The 16,114-nt window shown below is 51.1% G+C and overlaps 1 long non-coding RNA gene and 1 pseudogene across 1 annotated transcript; both read right to left on the bottom strand.

Annotated features, from left to right (window-relative positions):
* Positions 1 to 4,797: 4,797 nt before the first annotated feature.
* Positions 4,798 to 15,530, bottom strand: LOC124649116 (annotated as a pseudogene).
* LOC124649118 lies at positions 13,968 to 14,850 on the bottom strand. The gene is made up of 2 exons (XR_006986535.1): positions 14,424 to 14,850; positions 13,968 to 14,329 (listed from the first exon to the last, which is right to left on the bottom strand). It is a non-coding gene; the product is annotated as an uncharacterized LOC124649118 (long non-coding RNA).
* Positions 15,531 to 16,114: the final 584 nt, after the last annotated feature.

The raw sequence follows: 16,114 nt of genomic DNA on the forward strand, positions 1-16,114 counted from the left end.
CGGGAGAGTTTCCCCTATCAAACAATCAAGATCAAACCCAAATTGCTACAGCGGTGACGAGGTGCTGCGGTGGAGATGGCGGTGATGATGATGAAGATGATGGTGATGGTGATGGAGATGATGTCCAGCTCGATGGCGGTGACGATGGCGTCGATTTCCCCCACCGGGAGGGAATTTCCCCGGCGGATTCCTGCCCGCCGGAGAGCTCTTTTCTCTCTGGTGTTCTCCGCCCCGCAGAGGCGGCTGTGGCTCTTCGCGACGTACCCTCTGGAGCTTAGGTTTTTGGGACGAAGGGTTTCGCGAAGAAAAGGAGGCGAAAGGGGCAGTGGGGCCCCCACACCACAGGGTGGCGCGGCCAGGCCATGGGCCGCGCCGGCCTGTGGTCTGGCCCCACCTTGGGTCCCCTCGACTCCCCCTTCTGGCTTTCTCCGTCATCTGGAAAAATAGGATTTTTGGTGTAATTTCCTTCCACAGTTGATCTTCCGAAATATTGCATCCCGACGGTGCTTTTTCCAGCAGAATCCTGGCTCCGGTGCGCGATCTCCAAATAATCATGAAACATGCAAAATAGATGAAATAACATAAGTATTGTGTCCCAATATGAAATATATCAATGAATAACAGCAAATTATGATATAAAATAGTGATGCAAATTGGACGTATCACAAGCCGGTGAGATTGACAACCTCACTGTTACATTGGGGCAAAGTACTTTGATTGTGTTGTGCAGATTCCACGTTGGCGCCGAAATCCCTGGTGTTGCGCTGCACTACACTCCGCCACCAACAACCTTCACGTGTTCCTTGACTCCTACTGGTTCGATAACCTTGGTTTCTTACTGAGGGAAAACTTACTGCTGTGCGCATCACACCTTCCTCTTGGGGTTCCCAACGGATGTGTCGACTACGCGCCATCACGCGGGTCGACCCAATATAGCGTGATACTGTGATGGAAAGTCGATAACCTCAAATTCCAACTTCTCCCTTCTGTAGTTTTCTCGAGTTCCAAATTGTACGTCGAGGTTTATCTTTCCCAAAGGATAATTCGGCTTCTCTGGTGTGATGCCATGAAAGCGTGTATCTGTTGGTGTCAGATTTTCCAGAGATATATTCATCTTCCTCAAGGTGTCTACGTATATGAGGTTCAAGCTGCTCCTTCCATCTATGAATATACGCGAGACCTCGAATCATGCGGTCACTGCCGGTAAAATCATGGTTGCTTGTCCTGGTCGTGGTACTTGGGGTGGGTGATCCGCTTGAGTAAATCCTATGTCCTGTCCCGAACAATTGAGGTACTCGATGGTTGGTGGAGGCATCTTCTCTGCCATGTATACCTGTCGCAAAATTACCTTTTGCGTTCTATTCGAGGGTCTCCCTTTCTGAATCATCGACACTGCTCCTTTTGTGTCAATGTAAGGACCGTTGTTTGTTGGAGCTGCCGTCAACTGCAACTAATATTGATTTTCCCTAGTAATTGCGGGTGGTGGTGGTAGGTGAACCTCACTCGTTGGTCCCCTGTTTGCTTGCTGCTTGTGCATTTGTATGTTCTGCATATCTATGCAGAGCTAGGAATGTTCGGCAGTCCTTCTAAAGGTGCCCTGACTGTCTTTTTCCATCACTATCGAGGAAAAAGTGCATCTGGCATGGCCCGTTCAGAAGATCTTCGGGTGATATATTGTATGGCCTCGGGAACCTTGGCCATTATTTTGTCTGCTGGACCTTGGCGCATCTCGATGATCATTGCGCTGCTCGCTACCTCTCTAGAAATCATCCCGATGATTTTCTCCACTGTTTCCTCGGAAGCTAGCCACCACTTGGCTGGGACCGTCGTAATCTGAGAACTGACGAAAATATCGTCGCCTATTTTGGTTGTTGTTTCTGTTGCGATCTTCCTCGGGTGATTTGTGCCGTTTATTATGGACAACATCTTCGCCATCCGCCCAGCGATTCGCTATCTCCATGAGATCTGCTATTGTTCTTGGCCTTGATCTACCCAAATCCTCAATTAAGTCTCTCCTTAGGATCCCTGCAAGGCTGCAACAAATGCGTCGATTGCTCTTTCATCAGATATGTTTTCTGCCGAATTTTTGATGATGTTCCATCGCTGAATGTACATCCTCATTGGTTCATCATACTTTTGCTTGCAGGCCCTCAACACCTCTATTGATGCAGGTTTCTTGCACGTTGCACGGAAGTTTTTCACGAACACGTCCTCGAAAGTTTCCCAGTTGTCGATGGATCCTTTCGGTAATTTCTTTATCCACGACCTTGCGGCTCCGCTGAGGTGAACCTGGATGCTCTGCATGGCAGTTGCTCTAGTTCCATCTGTCAACTTCACCGTTTCCAGGTAATCTACCAGCCAGTCCTCTGGGTCTTGCAAGCCATCAAACTTTATGTAATTATCGGGTAACTTAAACCCAGAAGAAACCCGAGTTTTACGGACTCGTCGAGTAAAACAAGGGAGCCCGCACATATCCTCTTCGTCGACTTCTGGTGATTGCCGATGTTCTCTTCTCTCCTGCCGTGCTCTATCGACTCGTGCTTGTATCGCCGTGTCTCTTGGGTTCCCCGCTAGAGGAGGATCTCGCGCTGCCGAAGTGGGTTGAGGATTATTTTGCCCTGGTGCGCTCTCGGGTTGCGGTGTACTTGCTGCTTGTATCGCTGTCCCCATGACTCCAACTCCTGCCATGGCCATGTTATACAATGCTTCCCTGGGATCTCCTGCAGGTGGCTTGGATGCTAATATGAAAGCATGTGTCACCATATATCCTGCTTCCAGTGTTTTGGGGATGATGTGCCCTCTTGTATCTATCGACATAAAGGACATGTCGAGGTTTTGTATCAGGTTTTCCCTTTCATGCTCGGGTACATTTGCTAACCGAGATCTTCCTCTTGCGCGTGCCGCTCTGTGACTATCTCCTAAGGTTCCTGAGTGTTGGCTCAGGTTGGCTCTGCGTCTACTCGATGCTGAGGCTGCAGCTTTTCTCTGCTCAAGTATAACTTTTTATTTTTGTATCTCCCGTCTGACACGAGCGAGTCTATATTGACATGCTTGTAGCTCTTGTAATGTAGCTGTAGTGGTCATCGGCTCTGTGCCATTCATGGCTTTTGATGCTCTGTCCCAGGCTACCTGCGGAAGTTGTAATTTCTCGCGCGGTGTGGGCCCAAGGTATTTATTTCCTAATCCTCGCGTGAGATCAGTGGGATCGATGTATGGATTTCCCAAATCATCGAAAGCCTCTGATGTTTCATCCTCCTGGCGACTTGTTCACCAATTGCACATACTTGGTGATATTCTGTCATTGTATTTTCATCTTCAGGGTCGGTGACACCGTCGTAACGATCGGCGAAGACCTCCCAAATAGAAGTAGATCTGTCGATGAAGTTGAAACTGTCGATGCTCTCCGAGTCGCTGTCCAGATCAGAATCTGTAAACGACCCGAAAGACATCCCGCCGAGCAGATCGGCGAGTTCTCCGCTGGCGGCGGGTTTGATGTAGCTTGCCGATGAAGTCTCCTCGTCGCCTGAGTCGATTGATGCTGTTGATCCCGAAAAATCGAAATCGGTCGCTAATGGTCCCGAAAAAATTGGTGCCGCCAGGCGATGCGATCCTTCTTTCCCGACGCGGAAGTGGAAGCTCCCGAACGTCATCTCCATCGACTCCTCCAGATCGTCATATGAATGAAAACAGGCGGGAGGGTGAGGAAAAAAATCGACGAGATCATGTTTGACTTGTTTACCTCCTCCATCGCGTTCCTTGCCACTGATGATGTCGTTGATATTGAATGTGCCATCGAGATCAGCTCCTTGTCGCCTCCAATTCCCACAGACGGGTCCAATTGACAAGGTATTAACTTGTCAATGCCTACAAGTTGTAAACTACGGTTTCGCGGAAAATAGAGGGCAAGTAGATCTCGAAGATTTCAGCCGAAAAGGTGCTCGATTATGAAAAACTAGGGTGTATATTGACAATGATTTGATCTTTCCTTTCTCCCTCGACTCCCCTTTATATAGGAGGTGGAGCCGAGACTTTCGTATCGTACAAGTTTACAATGTTCGGAAGGTTTACACGAGTCCTTCTCGTATTACATCAAGACTTCCTAATATATCTATTTTCCACATCAATGTTTGTTGGGCTTCCGAGCTTCATAGACTTCGGGTCGTGGTCTTCAGTTATCCCCGGTTATCTTATTCGGCAGACTCATATGGGATGCCTATATCAGTCGCCGCTGCAGCGTATGGAGGATCGCGACCTCTTTACAGAAGTGTGTACACGGTTGGAGAATACGATTTTATTATCTTACATGGGTGGCGGCATAATCTCAGGATTGCTCCTTCGATTCTGTAGTGTTCCAGGCTGTGTCTTGTGTTTTTTTTCCTTTGTATCGTTAATACCTGGATAGGTTCATTTTGTAATGCGGCTACATGCATTTTAGCTATGCAAATATCGAGTGTAATACTTAAACCCTTTAAGTAATGAATTCGGCCTTTATAAAAAAAGGTGATGCTATGGATTATTCTTGATGCGGTTCTCAGGGCCTGAATAAGCTTTGCTAGGGAAATAAAGAAAAACCATGTAATTTTCACGGGGCCCTCGGCAGCACCTGGGTACGTACCACTTCTTCTCCTTAGTTGGAAACGTGGGAACCATGGTTGGCACAGTACCCCAAAACGGCTTAGATTACACGCATTATAGATTTATAGTTTTGTAATTTAAAGTTACATTTATAGTGTTATAATAGACGGATCACATGATATTAATTTAGTATTATAAATGTTACTTATTTTTTCTATAAAATTGGCTAAATTTCGAAATGATTGATTTAGAATAAGGTAGAAGTACATTTATTCTCTCGCGGAGAGAGTATACGGTATATAGATACGTATAGATTGTAGACCGTTCACATGGTTCGAGTTCTTATATGGTGGAGTACTTATATATCACCGGACAGAGTAAACCCAAGCGTGGACAAAACACTGATACATACAGCTGAATATAAGCTCCATCCACGGCCACTGGCTCGGTGAACTCAGCGTCCGCCGCAACGGCGCGTTAACTCGTCGATGAACTCGTCGAAGCTCCGTTGTGACGACCCGCCGGGCGCCGCGGCAGCCTCAAGCGTCGCCCTGACCTTCTTCACCGCCTGCCGGAGCTCCTCCCCCTCCTTCCCGGACATGACCCCCTCGATCCTCATCCTCACCTCGTCTGTGAACACCGAGCCACGATCACCGATGGGCACGCCGACCCGCCACTCGCGCACGACCAGCCGGCGATTGGTGAACTGGTCGGTGAGGAGTGGGAAGCACAGCATGGGCACGCCCGCCCACACGCTCTCCAGCACGGAGTTCCACCCGCAGTGTGTCAGGAAGCCGCCCACCGAGGCGTGGGAGAGCACCTCCACCTGGCAGCACCACGGCACCACCAGCCCGCGCCCGGCGGACGCCGCCGCGAACCCCTCCGGCAGCGGGTCTGGGTCGTCGGAGCTCACGATGTCCGGCCGCATCACCCACAGGAACCTCGCGCCGCTCGCCAGGACGCCGCCCGCAATCTCGTGAAGCTCTTGCTTGGTGACATGCGCGTAGCTGCCGAAGGATATGTAGAGCACGGAACCCGCCGGCTGCGCGTCCAGCCAGCTGGAGCAGTCGGACTCGGCCCACATGGAGGTGGCGACGGCGCTACGAGCGAATCCGGCGGGGAAGATGGGACCAACGGCATAGAAGGGCTTCTCGGCACGGAGCGCAGCGATGGTGGACGGCTCCAGCTCCTCCACGGTGTTGCAGAGGACGTAGTCGGCGCCGCGTGCCTCCTCGAACGCCTTGAAGATGATGCGGTGCACCACGCTGGTGGTATCCGTCTCCTGGAGGTACGACATGAGCTCGTGCGGCTCGATCGCCGGCACGCCTGGGATGTACGTGATCGTGTCCTTCCGAGGCTCTACAGCACATGACGAAACGGATTGTCAGTCAAATTTACACTTTGCAGCTAGTATTATTTTACATGGCGAAAGCATTATTGAAGCACGGTTAAGAGAATTGGAGCGCGGATAAGATCTACTAGCTAGGTCGGCATGGCGTCTGTTCACCGTCGCATCCGAAGTGGCCGTTCTTGGTGAGCAGGTGGACGTGGTAGTAGAGGTTGAAGATGAGTGCGGGCTCCGTCCAGAAGGACACGTACGCGATCCCGAGCTTCCTAGCCAGGGTGGCAGGCCACACGAAGAAAGTGTCCGTGACAAGGCACGTCGCGGCCGGGTCCACGACGACGCGGCGGAGCACCTCCTCGACGTTCCCGGAGAAGGCTTTGAGCAGCGCGCCCATAAACTCGTCGTGTTGCAGCGACCGGTCGAACCCCACGGGGAGGCCGTCGCTCACCAGCTCGTACCGCACGTCCATTGTCTCCGGCGAGGCCGACGCGCGCGCGTCGGCGAAGACGTCGTACCCGGCCGGGTCGACGCCGAGCGCCCGCGCTGTCTGGTGGTGCACAGCCTCCGTGTTGACGACCGTCACGGCGAAGCCCCGCGCCGCCAGCCGCAGCGCGAGGTGCGTAACGGGGATGATGTGGCCCTGCAGCGGGTACACCACCACCACCGCGTGCGGCTTGCCCTTGCCGCCGGCGCCCTCTTGCGCCATCACCACCTTCCTTCTTCCTAGCCTAGCTTGCTAATTCCTTTGTTTCCTCTGCTCGATCTCCCTTGTAGTCAAGTGTGGCACTCGTCCCCTTGTAGCCCATATTATTGACCCAATGCAACGTCGTCAACAGCACAAGACTCCAACACCGGCCGGGAATTAGTTATGCAATCCGTCGCTATCGCTTCGCCGCCGGCCGGGCTTACCAAGTTCCGATTCGATCGCTTCGCAGTCGCAGTGTGATTCCTTCTGCTGCCGCTTTGAAGTAACTAGTGGTGTTGGTTACCAACGTGTAGTCAAATTTCCCATGGTTGTTTAATCAGGTGCAATTTTCTTTCCCCGCTTGAAAGCTAATCTGCTGAGCACTTTGGAACACATTCATGCGCCTTTATCTTTGGCGAAACGAATGGCGTGATGACACACTCGTAGAAAAAGAGCTTTTAATCCCGGTTGACAACCTCCATTAATACTGGTTGCGCAACCGAGATTAAATATGTGCGACTAAAGGCCCACCCTTTAGTCGCGGTTCCTTACGAACCGCGACTAAAGGCCCGTCCACGTGGGCGGTTGGCGTGCGCCAGGGCGAAGGACCTTTAGTCCCGGTTTATAACACGAACACAAACCGGAACTAAAGGCTATTTCGTTAAAAAAAAAATTAGGTTTCTAATTATTTTTCACTCCCTCTTTTTTTTCTATTTTTCAGAATTTCTAATATTTCAGTTATTTACATAGTTTAGTGTCTAACTGCAATTATCTCTAGTTAAATTACTTACTCGTGGTCACACTTCCCGCTCGGTCACCCATCCCACACTAGCGCGCTTAACTCCCGAGTTCCATTCCGTCCCGCATCCAAGTGCTTCGCGCGCATGTATGTGATACTAGTATCATATCAATCCTGTTAACATGTTGGTTGATGTCACATTTATTTATTGTTTGAATTTCAAATAATTCTTTTAATAAACAAAAGTAATTATGTAATAATGAACTTGAATAAATAAATAAACATTAACTTTTTAATTTGTATTTTTTAATTTTTTTTAAATTTTTAAATATTGTTTTTTGCCAAACCTAAAACCTAAAAATTTGAAAATCTAAAAATTGGTTAAAAGTAATAGTAATCTTTATGCAGAATGCAATTAATAATTTAATTTTTTTAGAAAATAAAAAAATAAAATCCGTAATTTATAGCAAAAATTAAAATCTTCCTGCTTTCGTATTTTTATTTGGAATTTTGAGAATCTAAAAATTGGCTAACCGGGTTAACCCTGGTGAATTCGGATGTAACTTTTTCCCACGATGATTTTGATATATTATACTTTTTTTCGACGTCGTATGCAAAAGTTAATGTGGTTTTACCGTTTTCCAAACCTTTTTTGCAAAATAAGTGAAAATTCGAATTTCTTAATTTTTCCTAATAGTAGGTTGCGTAACATATAGGAATCTCAAAAGATTTTATTTTTTAAATTTTCTATTATTTTCTTTTCTATTTTACAGAGTTAAAAAGTTTCGATTCGATCGCTTCGCAGTCGCGACGCAGTGTGATTTCTGCTGCTGGCGCTTTGAAGTAGCTAGTGGTGCTGGTTACCAACGTGTAGTCAAATTTCCCATGGTTGTTTAATAAGGTGCGATTTTCTTTCCCCACTTGAAAGCTAATCTGCTGAGCACTTTGGAACACATGCACTCGCATTTATCTTTGGCGAAACGAATGGCGTGATGACACAGGTGTTGGCATGGACGCATGGTGCGCACCTTGTGCGTCCACAGGTGAGGTAAGCTGATAATGATCGAGGAAGCAGCCACCGAGCAGCTCCCGAAAATAAAATACAAGCAGCCACCGAGCCACGTTCCTGCAGATTCGCGTCTTAACAACGCTTAAATTAAGACAGATCTTAGAGCATCTTCAGTCGCGTCCCCCAAACCGTCTCCCAAACCGCGCCGGATTTAGCGTTTGGGGGACGTGTTTTGTTCGTGCCGCCTTTGGAGGACGTCCCTCCCCAGCCGCGTCCCCCAAACGCCGCCCCCAAATGAATATTGGTGCACGAAAATAAAGGTTTTCATTCAATTTTGATTATATATTACAAAGTTTGAATGAAAACGGCTAGATTTCATCTAAACCTAGACTACTGACCGCCCGCCGGTGCGTTCGACGGCCCCGCCCGTCGTCGCCTCCCCTACGGCGCAGCTCTGCTGCGCGCGCCTCCTCTCCTTGCGTTCGGCGGTGGCCAGATGGTGCCGCTCCCGCCGCGCGTCCTCCTCCGCCCTCCCTCGCCGGGCCGCACGGAGGGAGAGCTCGACGGCGCGACGAATCCGCGCCTCTTCGCGGGCACGGGCGTCGTCCCGGAGCTTCTTCTCCGACTCGAAGGACTCGACGAGCGCGCGTTGCCGATCGGCCGTCTCGTCCGGGTGCGGCCCGTCGTCGTCGGACCACTCGAACTCGTCGTCATCGTCGTCCTCCACCTCGGTCTCCTCCGCCTCGGCCTCCTCCTCCTCCATTGGCGCCTCCTCCTCCACATCTGTTGGCGCCTCCATCATCGCCGCCGCCAACACGGCGTCCTCCGCCGCCGACTCGTCCGCCCGCCTCCCCCATAACGCCCTCAGCGCCGCCTCCCGCCGATGACGCTCCTCCGTCGCCAGCTGCTGCTGGCGCTCGATCGACTCCCGCCGCCGGCGCTCTATCGACTCCCGCCGTTCACGGTACAGCGCCTCCCGCTCACCGCGGCGGCGCCGGCGCTCGTCGGCCCACCGCTGCTCCATCTCCGCCCGGTACCGGCACCGTCGCGCCTCTGTCTCGTCGAGGCGTCGGACACCGCAACGGTGGCGTCTCGCTGCTCTCTGCCACGCTGCTGCCACCGCGGCCTCGCCGGCAGCGGGGCCATGGGCGCGAACGCCGCCGGATCCACCGCATGCGCCGCCTCCCGCTGCCGGCGGGCCTCGCTGCTGCATCGCCTCCCGCCGCTGGCGACGGTGTGCACGCCATCGCTCTTCCCGGGCCGGCTGCCGAGGGGTCGGTGTCGACCTGCGTTCCCGGGACCGCAAGTGGAGGGGACGGCGGTGGAGGAAGTGGCCGGCGTCGGGGCGGTTCGCCATTGCTACTGGTGGTGGAGGAGACGGCGGTGGAGCGACGAGGGCTGTGTTTGTTGCCGGCGGGGTGTGGTGGCTACCGTTGAGCCGGGAGACCTTTTATAGACGCCGGCGTCGGGAAGAAAGTGCGGGAACGAGGCGAGAAGAGGCGGGAAGATCGCGCGGGAACGGGCGGTGGCGTGCGAACGCCGGCGACGCGTGGAGGCCGCGCGGCACCGACGAGACGTCTCGCCTGCCCCTCCGTCGCCATTAAGGCAAAGATGCCGCCGTGTGTCACCGCGCGCGAATAACTTCCGTCGCGAGGTAGGCGACGGTTAGGTTAAAATTAATCGTGCCGCCGACGGGTCGGCCCCGCCACTCCTCGCCTCGCTTTCGTTGTGTCCGGCGTCCCCGGAGCGTCCCCGTGGGACGGGGACGGGCTCGGGCGCCGGACACCGTATCGGGCCGCGCCGGACAAAAAAGGGCTTTGGGGGACGCGGCTGGAATGCATTTTCTGTCCGGCGCGCCCCAAATCCCTTTGGGGGACGGTTTGGGGGACGCGACTGGAGATGCTCTTATATTGTGATATTCGTCAAAGTGACGGAAAACCTTTCTCCTATTGCGACCCGCGCCGTCCCCCGCGGTGGCCGGATTACGCTTTCCATCCAGTCGCCCCGGTCCCCCTTCCGTCCCCCACCGTCGTTGGTGTGTGGAATTTCCCCTCTCGGTGTTGGACGACACGGTGGGCAAGCTAGCTCCAGGAGGTGCTCCTCGGCGGCGCTTGTCTGGCGAGGCAGCGGCGTTCCCGTCAGCGACTCGGTGGTTGCAGTGTAGTGGAGCTACTAGTTGGTCACGACTGGCAACAGTGGTTGGGTAGACCCTGGCCGAAGGTGCCCTGCAACCCAGATATAGGCCTTTTGGGCCCGATCTGGGTTAGTGCGAGTCGGGCTTGGCCTTTGGTTGGTTTTACGAGCGGTATGTGACGAGGGTGGTGCTAACGACATTGCGCCTGTTGTGGTGTGGGGACGGGACCTTCGTGGGCCTGAATGGGCCCGACCGAACCTATGGTGCCAAACAGCAGGGTAGCGGCGTAGGCCTACGTGCACTAGTGTGGCAATGGAGACTTTAGGGCCCTTTCGAGGAGTGGCATGGTCCATTCCTGTTGTTGCGTCCGGTCAGCACCTATCGATAGCGGTGGAGGACATCCTTCATGTGGTTGTGCTACTCACCCCTTCTCCAATCTCGTGGCTGCTCTATGTGTTACCGACCGAAGCTAAGTATCATATGCACCCATCAAATTGGTGCAACATGTGCACCGTATTAAAAGATGCATGAAAAATTTTGTATTAAAATTTCAGGAATTGTTTACCACGTGGACACAATATATATCTGCCACACCATGAAAATTTAATTTCAAATGCTGCTCAGAGCTCCAGAATCAAAAAGGGGAAATCACATGATGAATACTACCTATTTCAAGTTGGGCTGTGAAGTGAGCCCATTAATATTAGGAGATCTAAATTTGCATTTTTCGTTTCTCAAGATATGTTCCAAATGTTGATTTGAAATTTTGCGAGATAATTGAAGTGCACCATAAATATATGGTAAATTGCTATAAAAAAGACCTACGATTCTTTGCAAGTGTATTTTACGTGGACGCCGATTGCACCATTTAATGGTTGCATAAGATACATTCTTCCGAAAATGTATCCACTGAAACCGAGCAATCTATGCACCGACTGAACCATGGTTTGCAGGCCTTTAGAAGAAAAAGGAATGTACGATCTAAGAAAATTTGGAAGATGAAGATACCTTTTAATTTTTTTTTTTTGGATGGTATCTTCATCGAGGAGTTATTCTCACCAATGATAATCTTGTTAAGCGGAACTGGCACGGAAGTACACGGTGTATTTTTTGTCATCATGATGAAACCATTAAACACCTTTTCTTCCAGTGCCAATTTGCGAGATCTATTTGGTCTGTCATCCAAGTAGCGTCTACCCTGTATCCTCCGACTAGTATGGCCAATGTCTTTGGCAATTGGCTTCACGGTATAGATTCAAAGTTCAAGTTGCTTCTTAGGATGGAGACGCTAGCAGTTATCTGCACGCTTTGGCTGAGTAGAAATGACAAGATTTTTAACGAAAAAAATGGTCTTTGTTGCAGATCATCTACAGATGTACAGATATTTTCCGTTTGTGGTTACCTCTTCAGCGAATGGAGAACCGAGACCTATTTACGGAGGTCTGTACACGGTTGGAGGCTACGACGAGGGATACTTTTTCCCTACATGGGTGGCAGAATAGTCTACGGATTGAAGCCCCACTCACCCCTTAGGCGTTATATAATTCATCGTTGCGATATGTATTTCGCATATTTTTTACATATTTTAACTTGAGATACTTAAACGGCTGTGTGCATCCTGGTTTTGCAGAGGTTGGATGTAATTGCTTTTCAAAAGTAATAAAGCATCCTTTATCGAAAAAATGTAGCGTCGATGAATTGCACTGTTGCACAATGTACGGCAGTATCCATATGGTTCAACTTCTGAGCCCGTCTGTGGAGGCCAACGAGAGAGCCCGTCTGCGGCTGCTCGCATCATTGCGCGGAGCGCTGGCGGAGCTTGAGTCGTTGTGGTGCCGTGCGCTCGTGCTTCCATACTGCTGTTCTCTTTCCTCTTTCAAATCGTGAAGCTCACAAAGAAGTGGGAAATTTTTAGAGTTGAGGAGAGAATTTGGAGGAGAAAAAATGGTAAATTCTAGGATAATATTCTGATCTATCCTTTCAAATTCAAGTCCTAGATTTAGCATGGGTTGCATCTACCTAGATTTAATCGACGCTATACTTTTAGTGGTAGGTGACATGCCCGTCAACAGCGAGGCGTCAGTGGTAACTTCGTCAATTTCAAGATATACGTGCTTAGTTCCTAGAAGATATTCATATGAATAGGGTGTGCGTGCGTTCATAGAGGTGTTTGTACGTGCGTATTTGTGAGCATATGCGTTGTACTCGTGTTAAAAAAAAAACCTCCAATCTTTTTAAAACAATCTGTAAGAAGAAAAATCAGGACTATAGATTTGATTCACCCAACGTCGCCCGTGCTACATAGGTCAATTCGTGAACGTGATATGTGGAGGACAATCCGTTTGATTTCGCAATACTGTGGGATCTATTTTGTAAATTTGCTAGTTGCTCTTCTTCTAAATGGATCGTATCCCTTCCTTATCTATCCAAAGGCCCACGACCCGTCATGCATAAGAGAAGGGGAGCGTGGCCGGGAGCTCCTCTATGCCGACCTGGTCGGCAGATCGACCGGAGGCCGCACACCCACGCACACCCGGTGAATCCTACGCGCCCACGTGACTCCATACTGCGCACATCTCCATAGGCGGTGGGAGGTCCGCGTTGCTCGCAGCGGCAGACACCGTTGCTCCCGGCGGCGAACATGCTTGCTACAAGGGGGTATCAGCCTTGCTACAAAGAGCGACGGGCTTTGCTACCATGGCGCGGCGGACGCCATTGCTCCCGGCGGTGGGCATACTTGCTACAAGTGAGTTTCGGCCTTGCTACAAAGGTCGACGGGCTTTGCTACCATGGCGTGGCGGCGCTGCTACAAGGGACGGCTGACCTTGCTACAATGGCGGCAGGTTTTGCTGCAAGAGCCGACCAGCATTGCTAACTTCGCGCGACGGTGTTGCTACCCATGGCGGGGTGGCGTGGAGGCATTGCTACCGGAGGGGTGCGGTGCTGGTACAAAACGCCAATAGCGTTGCTGCTTTACCGGCAATGTCATGCCGGGTTTCTCCAACAACCGCCGTGGCCGGCGGAGGAGATGCGCGGCGCAGGGAGAAGATGTTAATCAGCTCTCCGGCGACGCCCTTAATGATGTTCTCCGGTGGCGCCCATGACCTTTTCTCCAGCGACACACTTAATGAGTTTCGCCGGCAGCGCCGTCGACGGTATCTCCAACGACGCCCGCATCGAGTTCCCCGGAAACGTCCGTGACGGCTTTGGGTGATGGTTGTGGCTCTCAGAGGAACAGGGACGGGGTAAAAGGTGGCAGCGCCATGTGCAGGAGGAACATCTTCTCATCTTTTTCTGGAATTGTTTTATGAGAAAAAGGACACGTGCCACCTTCTCCACCCGGGGGATCGGGGGATTTGATCCCCGGGGACGCTCAACGCTCTCTTTTTAATAAAGCTAAGATATTCTTTTATTATGGAGAGAGTAGTTAGTTTTTTCGAGACGTCATGGTAGTGCTATTTTTTTTTTTTGAAGTGAAGGTAAAAGCTTTGCCTCATCCATTAATTAAGAAAAGGTTATCCGGTTTTTAAGAGAAAACCGAGCGAAAACCTACAATAACCGAACCGAACCCACACAAGCAACACACCCACGTAGACCACAAAGCGACATTAGCTAACACTTGAACACGACACTCTAACGCCACGCCAAAACATGCAACTCTTACAAACGCAAACTCCCAACCCATCGATCACAACACCCTCCTTGGCGACAAGGTCGACGAGACAAGTGCATTGGCCCTGAATTATGAGGCCATCTCTAGAGACTTCGTGACTTAGTTGCTGGTTTGGAAGCGGCTATCCCTGGCGCTTGTAAGGAGATTGCTTGCCTCCTGGCGGAGAAAACTTCGGGTGACAAAATTCAGAAGGTGAAAGAATATCTAAGAAACAAGAAAAAGAAGAGTGGCGTTACAACGATTGCTTGATGGATGGCTTCTACCTTCTCAGGTTGTCCTTTTGGGCCGTCGTTTTTCATGGTAGTGCTATCGATGTCCATGTCAGCGAGTAGTCAGATACTTTTCCTCCCCTGGACCAACCCGGTTGGTCTGAAACGGAATTCCTTGTACACGGAAGAAGCCAACAAAGAAAACGAAATGGCATCGTGCTGCCTCCATCTACTGGGGGCCAATTTCATCAGGCTTTTGTAAGTTTGTGGACGCCCGGGAGGAACACCGAACACATGTCCCGACCCTTAACAGCGACGGCCAAACGGAAGCAGCTGTGATCAAGAAGCCATTTGCGAATTTGTGATCCTACGATTGACGCTCCGAGAGACCCTTCGTTCTAATTACTTGAATCAGCTAACGTGATATTACGCAGAAAAAGAAGGAACGATTTGCAACGCCATGGTTGCATGCCTCGTCACTTTTTACGTACCTTTGCATTTGAAGTGGCCGTGCTTGGTGAGCAGGTCCATGTGGTAGTAGAGGGCGAAGATGAGCGCCGGCTCCGTCCAGAAGGACACGTACGGCACGCCCAGCTTTCTGGCCAGCGTCGCCGGCCAGACGAAGAATGTGTCGACGACGAGGCACGTGGAGGTCCGGGTCGACGACGAGGCGGCGGAGCAGCTCCTCCACGTGCGCCGGGAGCACGTGCAGCACGCCCTCCATGAACTGGTCGTGGTTCAGCGACCGGTCGAACCCCAGCGGGAAGCCGTCGCTCACCAGCTCGTACCGCACGTCCGCGCCGGTCGACGCCGAGGCCGAGGGCGCCGGCCGTCTGCTGGTGCACGGACTCCGTGTTGACGAACGTGACGGCGAAGCCCCGAGCAGCCAGACGCAGCGCGAGGTGCGCCGCCGGGATGACGTGGCCCTGCAGCGGGTACGGGATCACCACCGCGTGCGGCTTCGTCCGGCCGCCGGCGCCGTTGGCTACCACGGCCTCTTGAGCCATGTGGAGTTCAGGCGAGAGCACTGCGCGAGGGCGTAGGCGCGTAGTGTGTAACACTGTACACTGGTCGATCGGGAGGAAAGAACAACGAATGATAGGCTAATCTATAGGGCGAGCGGTAGACGTACGCTGCTCGTACTCGTACGCCAGCGCATGGTTTTGCACTACTTTTCCTTTGCCCGAGCACGCACGGTGTCATTTGGCCATTTGGGGAAGAGTCTTCACGTGAGGTGGGGCCCCGTGACGTACATGGAAGTGGACACGTCGATGCCACACATGTTTTTCCCCCAAAAATCTACCGATCTATATTAATCATGGTAGTATAAAGCCCATATCTATGGAAGGAAATTAGGTGAAACTAAAAGCTCTTGCTCAAGCAACTCTAACTTATGCCATCTCTGTATTTTATTTATCCCGAAGAAAACATGCAAAAGTTTCTCAATGTTGGTGGGTTGCGAAAAAAGAAGATGTATTGGTTTGAGTGGTGAAAACTTTGTGTACCAAAAAAATAAAGGAGGCATGTGATTTAGATATCCACGTTATTTTAATAAAGCTATGCTTGCAAAACACATGTGAAGATTAATTACAAAACCAGACAGTTTTTTATGAGGGAAAATATCTTAGGTATCCTAGTAAGGAAAAAAGTGTGTCTTGAATTTGCTATTCCAAAATCAAGAAATAGTTACAACCTCTAAGAGATCAGCTATTATGAAATCAGGAGGCCTATCCCCCCCAAAAAAT

The sequence above is a fragment of the Lolium rigidum genome, chromosome 4 (genome assembly GCF_022539505.1).
Source record: "Lolium rigidum isolate FL_2022 chromosome 4, APGP_CSIRO_Lrig_0.1, whole genome shotgun sequence".
In the NCBI taxonomy this organism is placed as follows: domain Eukaryota; kingdom Viridiplantae; phylum Streptophyta; class Magnoliopsida; order Poales; family Poaceae; genus Lolium; species Lolium rigidum.